The sequence below is a fragment of the Dipteris shenzhenensis genome, chromosome 28 (genome assembly GCF_047967505.1).
Source record: "Dipteris shenzhenensis isolate YYH24624 ecotype China chromosome 28, Dip_SZ_1.0, whole genome shotgun sequence".
NCBI lineage: Eukaryota > Viridiplantae > Streptophyta > Polypodiopsida > Gleicheniales > Dipteridaceae > Dipteris > Dipteris shenzhenensis.
The window spans coordinates 16760789-16774080 of NC_141623.1; positions in this window are offsets into that span (position 1 = coordinate 16760789).

Here is a 13292-nt window from a genome sequence, read left to right on the forward strand (position 1 = left end):
ATATTCCTTGGATGAGTAGGAAAGAGATATCAAAAACCTTCATACGTAAATCCATTATTATCAATCATAAATTCACATTTACTATATTATCAAATATGGTAAGGCAAGGGAGCAATTTTCAAATTATTTCCAATTCTCTAAACCTAAGTACTCTTATGGAAATGTGGTCCCTTCCTACCATAATATGAATTGGGAAGAAGTTGCAACTCTCATACACATCTTGAAATTACCTATTTATCTCTCTTATGCCTCTTAAAATTATACTTTTAAGGCCACCATAGCATAGATCATGAAATTTGAACATCTTTCCTTTTTACAGCTCCTCAATATGAGTTAAGGAGCAAAAGTTATGACCCCTTCTTTGTAGGCCCTCCAAGGGTATTACGCTGGCAGAATAGGGTTGGGGCAAGCTCTTCAAACCATAATCCTCTAGCAAAATACACTTGACCGTGCATTGAAGCAAAACCAACTCATAAATGGGTCCTCAACTCTACTGTTCAACACATGCACTTGAGATCAAGTGGAGTTGTATGAGCTAACACTAAGCCTAAGGATAATGCCTCAAGTACCCTCTTGTCGACCTACACACCTAGCTTTACATCCTTAAGTCCATCAAGCACAAAAGTCGGTTCTTACGTCTTACACAAACCACCACAAAGTGACATGTCTAGCTTAGAAGAGTCCATGAGCCTGGAAGAGACATGGGGGAGGGGAACCATCCAATGCTAGAGCCTCACTGGATCCAAGCACCAATCTTAATGATTCCCAGTCTCCTACCCCTTCTACAATAGCTATATTAAGAGAAACCATTTCCAATTCTATGGGTAGGCTTGGACTAACAAAACCAGTCAGCCCAACCATCAATGTCAAAAGAAATATTTAGCCAAACAAGTCCCATTGTATCTACTGGCAATGAATTGCCACCATATCCATCCTTTGATGAAGGCTAGTTATATAAGGGTGTGTTGGTCCCAAGTCTCCCTTAGGTGTATCAAATGCTAGAACATAGTGGACAAAGGAGTAATCCTAAAGGTCCACAAATAAGACCCTTCACATCTGAAGTCCCATCATTTCCTATGTGGCCACAAAATATTGGAGGTATGCCATCCCAACAACAACCACTTATAGGCCTATACTTGGGGTGAACATGCCACTTCCTAGAAGATCTCCAATCCAACTTATTAGCCCAACTAACCCCAAGTTACAATGCATATACCTAGCAGGTTGGGATCCTCAAATCATACATTTATACAACAATCAAAGACATGGAACCCTTTGTCGAGACCACCAATATACATAGCAGGGTCACCATACTCTCAAGCTCTACCCAGTCCACAAACAATACTTACCAATGAGGAAATGAGGATCCTAGTGCAAGCACCAAGAAGGGGACCCACACCTCTAACATTTACAAGCAGAGACCAAAACACTTGTAGAAGTAAACTAGTCATGATCTCCAAGCTAATCACTAAATTCTTAAGTGATGGAGATCCAATATCGCATGTTGAGATATTTGAATAGATTTGTGAAACCATTGGGGATATTGGAGACCTAGATAAAGTCAATGCCTTTGGGTTGAGCCTCGATGGCAAGGCTAGACAATGGTTCAAGGCTCTAAACCTAGAGGAGAAGATTAATTGGGACACCTTATGCAAGGAATTCATAGTAGGGTTTTCCCCAAGTGGGCCAAAATGGAGTCTTATCAACTAGCTCTACGAGGTCAAGCAAAAGGAAATAGAGTCTCTTAGAGACTACATCACTAGAGTTAAACACTTAAACTCATGCTATGAGCCTCATGAGAGAATGAGTGATGTAGAACTATTGCCATGCTTCCTCATAGGTTTGTGGAACTATAAGCCGCTCATGACCATATTTTTACCATGAATCTCTATTGATGGTTCTTTTCACTCACGCTGCTAGCTCAGAAATGTTCAATTGTATTCCCAACCCAATGCTGCACTTGATGAAGATGCTCTCTCTTGCAATCCTATGAGTGCAAAATAGGTGCCAACAATTAACACTCAAAGGTTGAGGCTAGCTAACAAGAAAGAACTGTGTGATGAGAATATTGAGTTAGTACCCACACTTAACACTTAGTGAAAAATCACAACAAGTAGAACCAAGGAGATAATTAATTGCCCATTCATTGAATCAAAGTTATTTCATACAACCAAACTGCCTAACCTATCAACTCAGGTTGGAGGAAGAGAACTTAATACCTTGATACTCTTGTTCTCTTCCTTGCTTGTTACAACTTTTTTACCTAAAGAATCGCCATTTAATTGAGTGTGCACTCGATGCGCCCACTCTACTTGTTGATAGGTCAATTTGCTAAAATTAATTGCACCTCTTGCTACAAAATGGGCGCTCAACCACCTCCACCACTTCTTGCCCCCAACTGAGGTTGAGCTCACTGATCCCATGTTAACCTAGCCTAGGGCTAACATCTCACCTCGCCTATCCTTCCTCGTGTCCTCATGGACTAGCAAGGACTAGATGCTCGAAGGTGGATGATCATGGATTAAACCCATAAGGTCATCATTGCTTTCATTAGATGGGAGGTCAGAGATGAATGGGTTGTGGAGATGGCCCAGCTTCATTTGTAGGTGGTGGTTGAGGGGAACATGGTGGCTCAAAATGTTGCCCCCTTGGTGGCTAAGGAAAGATACTACTAATATCCACCAGTGGTGGGTGCTTGAGTTCAACAAGCTAGTCCAAGTGCCAAGCCTCAGTGAGACTGGGTCTTTAGATGGAATACCAAGGGTCTCAAAATTGGTGCAATACTGCTACACTTGGCTGACACGTTCCTGCTGCTTGATCCTTGCTACACCTAGCTGATACATTCCTACCACTTGATCCTCGATTCCTTACATAGATCACGTATATTATCACACATAGAATGTGCTTCTGTTACATGGCTGTTGATTAGTTGCTCGCATTTCCATAAAAGTGCCATAGTAGAAGGGTAACTCAACCATCGTAGGCTTAGGCAGCTACTGTACTCGTGCAAGAATCAACCTATGCTTAGCTTTGAATATGTTGTGCTATCGCATAGTGCGCTCCTCCACAAAATGGTTGAAGTCTTGAATGGCCTTGTCATTGATGGAGATAATAGGCTATACAAGCTCCAAAACTTCTTGGTGCATAGAGGGCATAGTAACACTTCATTTGTTACAAGTTGTTGACAAACCCTATAACGGATGGGCATCTCCTCCTTACTTGAAACATGCTACAAGTCTTCGTGGTAGGTAAAACAACTTAAAGACCATCTAGAAAAATTGGTTCAGCATCCACGAGCTTCTCGGTCTACACCTCCTTCTCTGCTTCCTCTACCAAAACCGAAATCTACACTAATACATCAAAAGTGCATTCCATTTGCACCACCTTCTTGGTATGTGTCTCGTGACTAAAATGCAACATCAACAGTATTTGGGCCGTGAACCACTTCTAGCCCCTTTGGTTGTGAAGTACTTCACTTAGCCAAGGAACATTGGCTCAAGGTTCCTACCTGCTCACTTGAAATTGATTGTTGGAGGCCACCCGTTTGTCCACCAGCTCCATCATGATTGGATGGATGTCTGCAAGGCAAGTTGTTGGAATGTTCTTCGGGTATCTAGAGTAGGTGGATGAGTTGATGGAGTTGTTGGTACTTCTCTAGCTATGCTTAGAGCTATGCATTCTCCTCTCATAATGTTTTCCCATATGCTACTTCATCCCTTAGGTGTGCATTCTCTTGTTCTAGCACCGTGACTTTGTTGTGGTCCATTTGCTACTGTGTTGCTTGCTCACTATGACTTATTACTGTAGCTTCTGTATGACTCGTTGCATGTTCACATTTTTGAAGCGATGGACACCACAATGCCTTGAGCCATGTTTGTGAGGTCCTTCTAGCATTTGAGCTCACACTGCAAGTTGCTATGATCAATCTTTTATTCTGTATGTGCACACCGTAGTTGAGCGTGAATGTGGACCAAGTCATCACGAACCATTTGCTAGCTTTCCAACTACTCTTTCAGGGACCTACGTTCCACAGCCGAGTCACCTTCTTTCCTATGCAAATTGGCTATCTGTTCCTTGGAAAGTCTGGTCACCTCCTCCCGGTACCTAGTTTGTAAGAATAAGTTATGTTCTAACACCTATGGGGGGATCCAATGGTTGGCCAGATAGTTCACGAGCTGCATTGCATAGACCATGTACTCTCTCAGCACCTGCCCACTGACTTTCTATGACATTGCAATCTTGATGCTCATATTTAGTTAGTATAGCAGGTTGAGAGGAAAGGGCTCTATGGGCCAAGGCTCTAGAGGGGAGCGGGGAGTGGAGGTAAGGTAAGAGAACTGAGTACTGATCTAGTTCCTTATTGCTTGGCACTATGAATGAGCTCAGCCTCTTTGGTGGTTCCTAATCCACCATGTCCTTGCCATCGTTTTCCTTTGCATTGGAGGTGCATCTTATGGTAAGAGGGGCTTATACAACCATGGTTGATGAAAGCTGGCATCATATAAGTATTTTGTATGAGCAATTGTATACCTTGTAGCAAGAGGAGATCATACACCCATTTTTAATGAAAGCTAGTAATAAATAAGTATTTAGTAAAACAAATTAAAAAATAATCTTGCCTTGTAAACTTTTTCCACAAGTAAATCCTTATTGGGGCTCAAACACCCATGTTTGATAGAAGTTAGCAAAATCAGTATTTTTTGTACAACATTTTAAAATAAAATCTTTCCTTGCAAACTTTGAATTTCCCACCAAGATATAAACAAGATATAAAATCTTACCTTGCAAACTTTGAATTTCCTACCAAGGCATAAAATGTGAGAAACAAGACAAGATGATGAGTCTTTTGTGAATACGTGTGTGTGTGTGTGTGTGTGTGTGTGTGTGTGTGTGTGTGTGTGTGTGTGTGTGGGTGTGTGTATTAGATGTGTGTGTGTGTGTGCATGTGTGTGTGTGTGTGTGTGTGTGTGTGTGTGTATCTAATACACACACCCACACACACACACACACACACACACACACACACACATTCCTCCCCTCGGGGACCCTTGTGATTCTAGGGTGTGCAAGGACCACGAAGTTCATCTAATGGGCTACTAGTAGTCACGTGGTTGTACATAGGCCATGCACGCACATACATCCATCCTCATGGAGACCATAGAAAACCTATGGACATGCCTATAACTAGCAAACTCTCATTTTGGTAACCTTGTGGCCACAACATGTCACACGCACACACCTATACATTGCCCTTCGGGAGCCATGAGGATATCTGGATTTTCCCCATGGTCATATGAGTTGTTATGATAATTTTGATAATTCAAGAGTTAGTCAATTGTGCTACTAAGAGCTGCTAATTCTTGATACCATCTGGGGCAAATCCTTTCCATGTGCTAACTGGAGATAAGAGTGACAATCCCATGTTTGGAATGATGTGGGACCGTTAAATATAATGCTCCCCATCACCACTTGTAACCCTTGTGACTAAAGCACCACAATGTATTGAGAAGTGAGTTTTAAGATGTGAAGAGGGGTGTTGATTTTACATGTTATGGTAACAATAGAAAAGGATGGATAATGGCTTGCCATTTTTGAAGGACCACCACTTTTGGAGGGCATGTGCATCGGGTGGTAATGTAATAATGTGGTGGGATGATGGAATATCGGTGGAGAATGTGGAGTAGTTATGCATGAACCATGGAGATAATTCCCTCCATCATTCCGCTGCCTCACCCCTCCATCCTCCAACCTCTAAGCCCTTCAACTTTCTTGATCCAAAAACTCTTCTTTTCCATGCTTGAAGCTCTGGCGTTTGAGGAGCTAATCATCACAACTAGAACCCTCTGCTATCCCCTTGAAGAACAATCAGAACTGGCACAAGTACCCTCAAAGCTTGATGGTGGAAAAGCTCCTCACTACTACGATCCCACCAAGGTAAGAGCTCCCTCCTTGCTCTGGGAGACACACATTGTGTTGCTGCAAAGTTTTTGATACTTTACTACGCATAGTGGAACTATGTTTATGTGTAGCCTTCATTCCATTATTTGCTACTCCCACTGGTATGCTTTTCTTACATTTGTGACGCAGGGAGTGGCGGACTACTTCGTGGAGGTCCTTATAGGTTTGCACGATTGATATGCTCACAACTTTAGAGCTTTTGCTTAAAACGATTCATGGTAGCTCCTCCATAGGCATATTTAAAGTGGATCTCACGTAGAGTATCCCCAGTTACCTGAGGCTTTAGATTTGACTATCTTCTCAATGGGTCCATATCCTGGGTTCAAATCCGGATAAAATATATTCAAACCATTATAGATCTACCTTCTCATGTTGGAACCTTTCCAGGGAGTACCACTAAGAAGCAAGTGTTCTTGATACTCTTCATTCCTTCATGCCTTCTCAAGACCTATGAGCCCTCTAAGCCCCTTGCAAATGGTCGAGATCTCACCAGATGGGTACTGTTAGAGTCGGCAATGTTGAGCACAACACGATTCTTGACTTTAGGGCACTGGTTGCAGGGTATGGGTGCTAGGAGATACGCTCTCCAAGTTCTCCTCCTAGTCATTCTGGAGAGCCGGCATCATATATCAATTTGTAGCCACCTCGCAGCTTCTCTATGTTCCCCTTTATGACCTCACTTGCAGACTCTTCATCGCCTTCCTAGCCCTCAACTGTGTGAGCTATGCAAGGCCCTACACATGCTCATGCTTGCCCTAAGGAAGCAAGTGGAAAACGTCTGGAACTAGCCCAAAACACTAAGAACTATGTATAATTTTGCGTCTGGTTGCCTGTGCATCCACTGACTTGGAACGTTTCCCCTAGCCTCTAGGTAAAAAATCCACTGCTTGAGATGTTCATCGATGTAGTGGCTGGATCAAAGCACCTTGTAGGTGGACCGTGGTGGTCACAGAGTGTTTAGATGGCTCTAGTGTCTCATAATACATCTCATAATACACTGATATATTTTTTTTAAATCATTATCTACTTGTTTATTTTGTATGTCTCAGCTCTGATACGCTCTGATATGGTGTGGGAACTTGATGAACTACAACTTCAAAGTGTTCGAAATATAGAGCTGAAATGGTGCTTCCAATTGCAACATTAGCTCCATGAGTTATACCGATTGGTTACTTTGAATGTCACGGCATAATCCACGTTTTTTGTCTCTCTCATTTGGAGTAGTCGTTGCTGGTATTCCCACTGGAACCCTGACTTGAGAGGGAAAGAGATAGATTGAGCTAGCTGTATGGATTAATGCAAGGTCCATGAATTAGCTTGGCAGTATGTTTGCTTATCCTTGCCCTACACAGATGGTTCGGGATTATAGTCACAAGGCCTTGTCTCAGTTCCATTGTAAGCCCCCTTCTCTTATGAGCCTCTTCGGTGATAGTAATAAAATTTGATGAAACCTTTATAAGAAGATTTTACCATTATAAGGGTGATTTACATTGCACTTTTAATCCCCTTTTGGACTTTAGGGTACTCAAATAGCACTCATAGGATGGTCTTGGATAATTCCCTTTAATAAATGGAATGCCCACTTGTACTTGTCATGGAATTGGATTGATCCTCCCCTAGTTATTGGTGGAATTGATCATACGTGTTAAGGTTCCTGCAAGATCCCCTTAAAAATGTTTACACTTGTAAAGTCCCCTAGCATATTCTTTTATAATAGACTATGGTGTCCTAACAGATTCACTAACCTTGGTTGGACAAGGTGGATCCCATGGGTGGATATGGGGACATTTAGCTTAATTGGTGGTATTTATGTTGCAAGGATCAGCATATACATATTTCTATTGAGCTTGAATCCATTGCAATACCCCTTAGTGAGGGTATTCTTTTCTACTTGTAAATAGACTCACCATGGTGATGCAGGTACTGGAGACCCTTTTAAGACTTTATCTTGTAGGGCCAGGTACTGGAAACCCTTTTAAGACTTTATCTTGTAAATAGACTCACCATGGTGATGCAGGTACTGGAGACCCTTTTAAAACTTTATCTTGTAGTGTACTTGGATTCATTGACACATTTTAATTGACCTCTGGAAAGCTCTTGACTAGGAGTACTTTGGATAATCACTTGTGACTATTTTTGCAGGTATTAGACCCTAAGTTTTCAAGGAATCCATGACTAAAAGTCAACATTGGGTTCTAATATAGTACTTGCTTTACATATAGGGCATTACAAAAGGTGGGGTTCACCTTATCTTAAATTATGCTGTAAGAATGGGTAAGGATAGGTTACCTTTTCTCAAGTTCTCAAGTGGCAATGGGAGCTTTGCTAAGGATTTTTCCACATTGGTTGATTTGTGTAGGGGTTAATAAGGTTTTTAAACAGTTTCCTTATTTTCTCATTCCCCTTACTTCTTGGCCCCTATGCCAGACTAGACTTTCTTGGCCTGTGTGCCTTCTTACACTCTAAATCTTTCTTAGATTATTGATGACATATGATGGTGTAAAGCTAACACTCATTTTGGTTTTTCTATGCCCTAGCTTAATAGTATACCACACTTGGGATTTCCCCATGTAATCTTTTGTAGATAAGTTCACTACCAAGGTTTGCAGCAGGTAAGGTGACTAACCATGTTTTCACTCCATGTTCACATGATGAACCCCTTGGTTGTTTCACTCACTTTATGTGGAGATTTATGGAAGTAAATATAATTAATTGTGGAAAAGGGTAGTTTCCATTGGAATTTCCTATGTTTCCATAGGATATGGCTTTTCCTACTGTCACATTAAGCTCTTGAAATTATTATTTTGGAATATTATAGATTAGATTTAGTGACATTGCTCTTGAAATCCATGCTATAACTGAGCTCTCTAGAATTTCTTTTATATTACATGGGTCTTATCATGTTTAATATATGATGGCATTGCTCCACACATACAGGTATCTGAGGCATTATCTTAGGGCCAATGTTCTATATGAATTCCCTAAGAAGATGGGAAAGACTAATACAATTACTTGATATGCTTATCACTGACTGGTCAGACTGGTCTATTGGTGAAGGGAACTATACCTTTTTAGGATTACTTAGGCAAGCAACTGGAGGAAGATCCCCCTTAAGAACTTTTTCACTTGGATTTTTTTTAATAGGCTGCACTAGGGAGGTTATTAGGCAATTTCCTTTATGGTTTGAGGTTGCTTTATTTGGAAGCAAAGGAAATGCCCTTGGGAACTTGATTTCAGACCCCATGCTTGTGGGGTTTCATTTAGCCTATTGGGAGTCATTTACCATTTTATGTATGCACTTCATTAATTTTATACATGCCAACTGCTATAAGAATGCTGAGATTTTATTAATGCTAATCTTGATTGAGTGACAAGGATAACAACTATGTGCCAGCATTGAAGCCTGGCTTCCACATCAAAGATGTATTGTCCTAACTTTCATTTTTGTTGTGATGGTGCTAGGTGAGTTGGCACACTTCTCCGTCAGATTTGCAAATCAAGTCTTGAGCATGACATTGCGAGAAAGGATGTTGGCAACCTTGAGGAACACACTTGGGGAACCCATGATGAGAGATAGTGTTCTCCGCCCTGTTATGCACACTTACAAAAATGTATTTGCACAGTCATATGGTTTTTACCATTAGAGTAACTGATAAAAACTACTCTTTGGGATTCTCAACTTTTAATACAACTGGAGTAATCATTTGAGGTTCTAATTACTTGGTGTCTCTCTTCACCTGCACCCTTAAACATTAACTGTAGTATAAACATTATCTTGTAAAAGCATTGGTTGCCATGGCTTTTTGATTGGTGGATTAAGGATGTGGACTGATGGAGAAGTAGATCCCTTGATATGATATGATAGGTAACACACATCGGTGCAAGTTTGCTTGGATTTCAAAGATCTTGAATTGGTGGATTTGCATCATCTCCAATAGGTCCCTTCTTGGTCTGAGGACCTCACCAGACTTGGCTAACAAGGATCCATTACCGCCCCCGTCATTGGCATACCAGGCTTTCAAGATGATTTCGGTGGAAGGATCCATGAAGGTATGGTAAGCATGGACTCACAAGAATTTGTGGACCATTTGAAGCCCTTTTGATCATTGCCTCAACCAACTGGTCATGGGATCCTTCACTTGATACACTCTATGGATGTCCTTGACTAACTAGTCGATGGGACTCAGTCATGACTATGATAGCTTTGCTGCCCTTCGCTGACTGGTAGGAGAGGTGAGAGGTAAAATACTTCTAATTACCTTTCATACACTAAGTTTTATCCATTGCCATATGCAACTATAGAATTGTTGTAGTGCATCTATAGATGCAACTAGCAGCGCATCTATAGGCGCGGCTGTACAGTTCAAAATATAGTTTGATGCGCTTTTAGACATGCTCCAAAAAACGAATCTCGACAAAATTTGATGACGACAAACCGCCCGACCCCAAAAAGAACAAGAGTACCCAAAAACATTCTTTCTTGCATGCGACAAAGGATGAATCTAAAGAGAACAACTTTTCACAAGTACAAGAAGCATCATAGATTGAGAGCTTAGCTTATGTTAATCGAGAATGAGAGGGGGCGCGATACACTTATTACGGCAAGCAGCCTAGGGAGAAGTCTCGACGAAGAAGTTTGGGTTTTTTGAGCTCTGGTTGAACCACATGTCAGAAATATAGACCATTGATATGGATTGATCTAAACTATGAATAAAAAACTATTAAATCTTTTAAAGCTACTGAAGCTTTTTAAGCTTGGGTTTTGTGTTTTGTATCTTACTTGGAGGTTGGCTCAAACAGTAGATCGAGTCATTGTTCAAACAGTTTTGAGTAGGTGTTGCTCAGCCCCATCATCTTTTGGGAAGGTCTCAAAAGAAAGGAGATGGGCCTCCGTCGCTCTCACCATCCACCAACCCCACCTCTCACCTTATTGCAAGTCATAGCTTTGGCTTACAGATTTGTTCTAGTGAGATGTCAAATTAGTGCTGCTAAAATGAATGCTTGCTCCAAAAGAGGTGGGATGCGTTGTGGCTGTAGCATGAGGGACGAGCAACTGATCTCAAGACAAAACTATGGGGAAAGCAAAACCAAATAGCGGGGTTCGAGGGCGATGGAATTCATAATATGATGTGAGAAAATGGCATTTTCTCAAGAATCAGCTTTCAGGTAGGTAATTTAAATGTTTGAGAAAACTCGTTGCACGAAATTGCTTATAGTTATCCAATCGATGCTCACATTTTGATCTCATTCCTCACAGCTGTCAATCGTTGTTCTTTTAATCTTTCAATCTGCTATTGCCTTTTCAATCGATTTGCTTGGTTGCCCTTGCAACAATGAAGCTAAAGCTCTACTGTGAAGAAGCCCAAGCTCCATTAAATAATTTCCCTTCTAATGTATTGCAACGTCTATTGAAGCATGGACATTTTATCAAGTTGTTCTTCATTTGGGACTAAACTCTCAGGAATTTAATATAATTGTTGAATTTCTCTCTTCAAGATCTAGCAATGATGCTTTGCGGATAAGTTACTCTTCCATGCCTTTGTTGCACTTTCTGAACTAGTGGACGCAATGATGAGTACTTGCCCTTGTGTCTCCTTCATCCATGTCGCACTTGCACTTCACAAAGATTGAACTCACATCTCAAATTCCCAACACTAACTTTCTGGATTAACTTCTCTAGCCACTCGCAAAATACCCTCATTTAGAATCGGCGAGCAATTTTCACAAATAAGTAGTTTTACTTATTTTTACAGACAAATGTTGCTAATTTCCGTTCCATTGTACAAAGTGTGACATGGGAAAATCAGCCAAAGGGACAATTGCGAAAGCAAGATCTCACAAGTCCTACCCTACAAAGAGCTGAATACTTTAAGACAAGGATGCACGTCAGACAATTAGGAAAGCACAGAGGAGGGGTGGCTAAATCTTTTCAATATATCATCATCGATCACTGCTTTGAACACTCACCCTCCAACCCAAGCTGATGTTTTCAATTTTAATGAGCGAGAAATCATATCAGGACTAATCTTCAGAGCTGCTTCCTGATGTAGACATGCTTCTGCCTTGATCGTTGATGGAAGTATTTGTAAGTGGGTGACTTCAAGGAGTGCCCAATGGCCTTCTCAAGTTGTGAAGCGAGCTTGTCGAGAAATATAATAGTGTAACTTGGGGTGACCTTAATTGCTATAGAAGAATGAGCTTATAGCTTGTGGGTGTGCCTTAGCTTTGCAACATCCTTAGAACCACGGCCCGTTACATCTAGTGCTATTAAGCAAGGTGATGACTAGGTCAAGCCACTTTTACCAGTGAAACAGGAAGCATTATGTGAAGATACATTTTAGGTGCAAGCAGCACGATTGGCAGAGACCTCAAATCAGTCTATTTCCACATAGAAGACAATGGTGCAACAAGCATTGAAGCAAATATAAATTATTTGGCCCGCATCGAGCAGCATCCCTCTTGGGTTGAGCGATTGTGTTCAATTGATAATTTAAACTTAGCCCACAATTACCTCAGTGGTAACTTACCACCTATCTAGTGCAGCTGTGTAGTCTTACCTTAATCGATCTGTCAAACAATGAGTTTACAAGGCCCATTGCAAATACACCTTTCAAGAAGGCTACTATTACGAACTTAATAGGATATCCATGACTTTGTGGTGGAGAAACTATGAACCAAATCTACCACACTGGGACACAAAGATCGCTTTCTACACGATTGGTCCAATCTCTTACTTGCTCATGTGGGGCTTACAAGCTTTTGGGTGTGGTGGGTGTCGGTCTCTACTCCTTTTACAGTAGTGCCTTAGAGTAAGTTGAGATATTGCCTCTAAGAATTAGACAACAAACATTTGAATTTCACCTGGCGCACTGCTCGTGGTGATTTTATTGGCAATTGAGCATGATTATGACTATTGACATTAAGACAATATGCCAGTATGTTATCCATTCGTGAGACTTATTCTTCGCACTAATATTCTCGATGCTCTCAATCTTAAGGCAAGGGGAAGGGCTTGTTCCCTCGGATTATAACTCTTTGAGGAAGGAAGTGCGCGCCTCCCCACCCACACACTGTGCGGTTATAATAATTATTTATATATTATCATATAAATTTTTTGTCTTGCTTGTGCATTTTACAACATTAATCTCTTTTGATGCATGTTTTGATGTGAGAGAGAGGAAAGAAATCCAAGTTGGATGCACCATCGAAGGATGATGACACCTTTATTCGTATGATTGTAATCCATCCAATGAAGATCACTTATGAGATCTTGCAAGCATCGCCTTATTCGTGTATTTGTTGAGCTTCAACTTCCGAAATTCACGAAGTCAGAA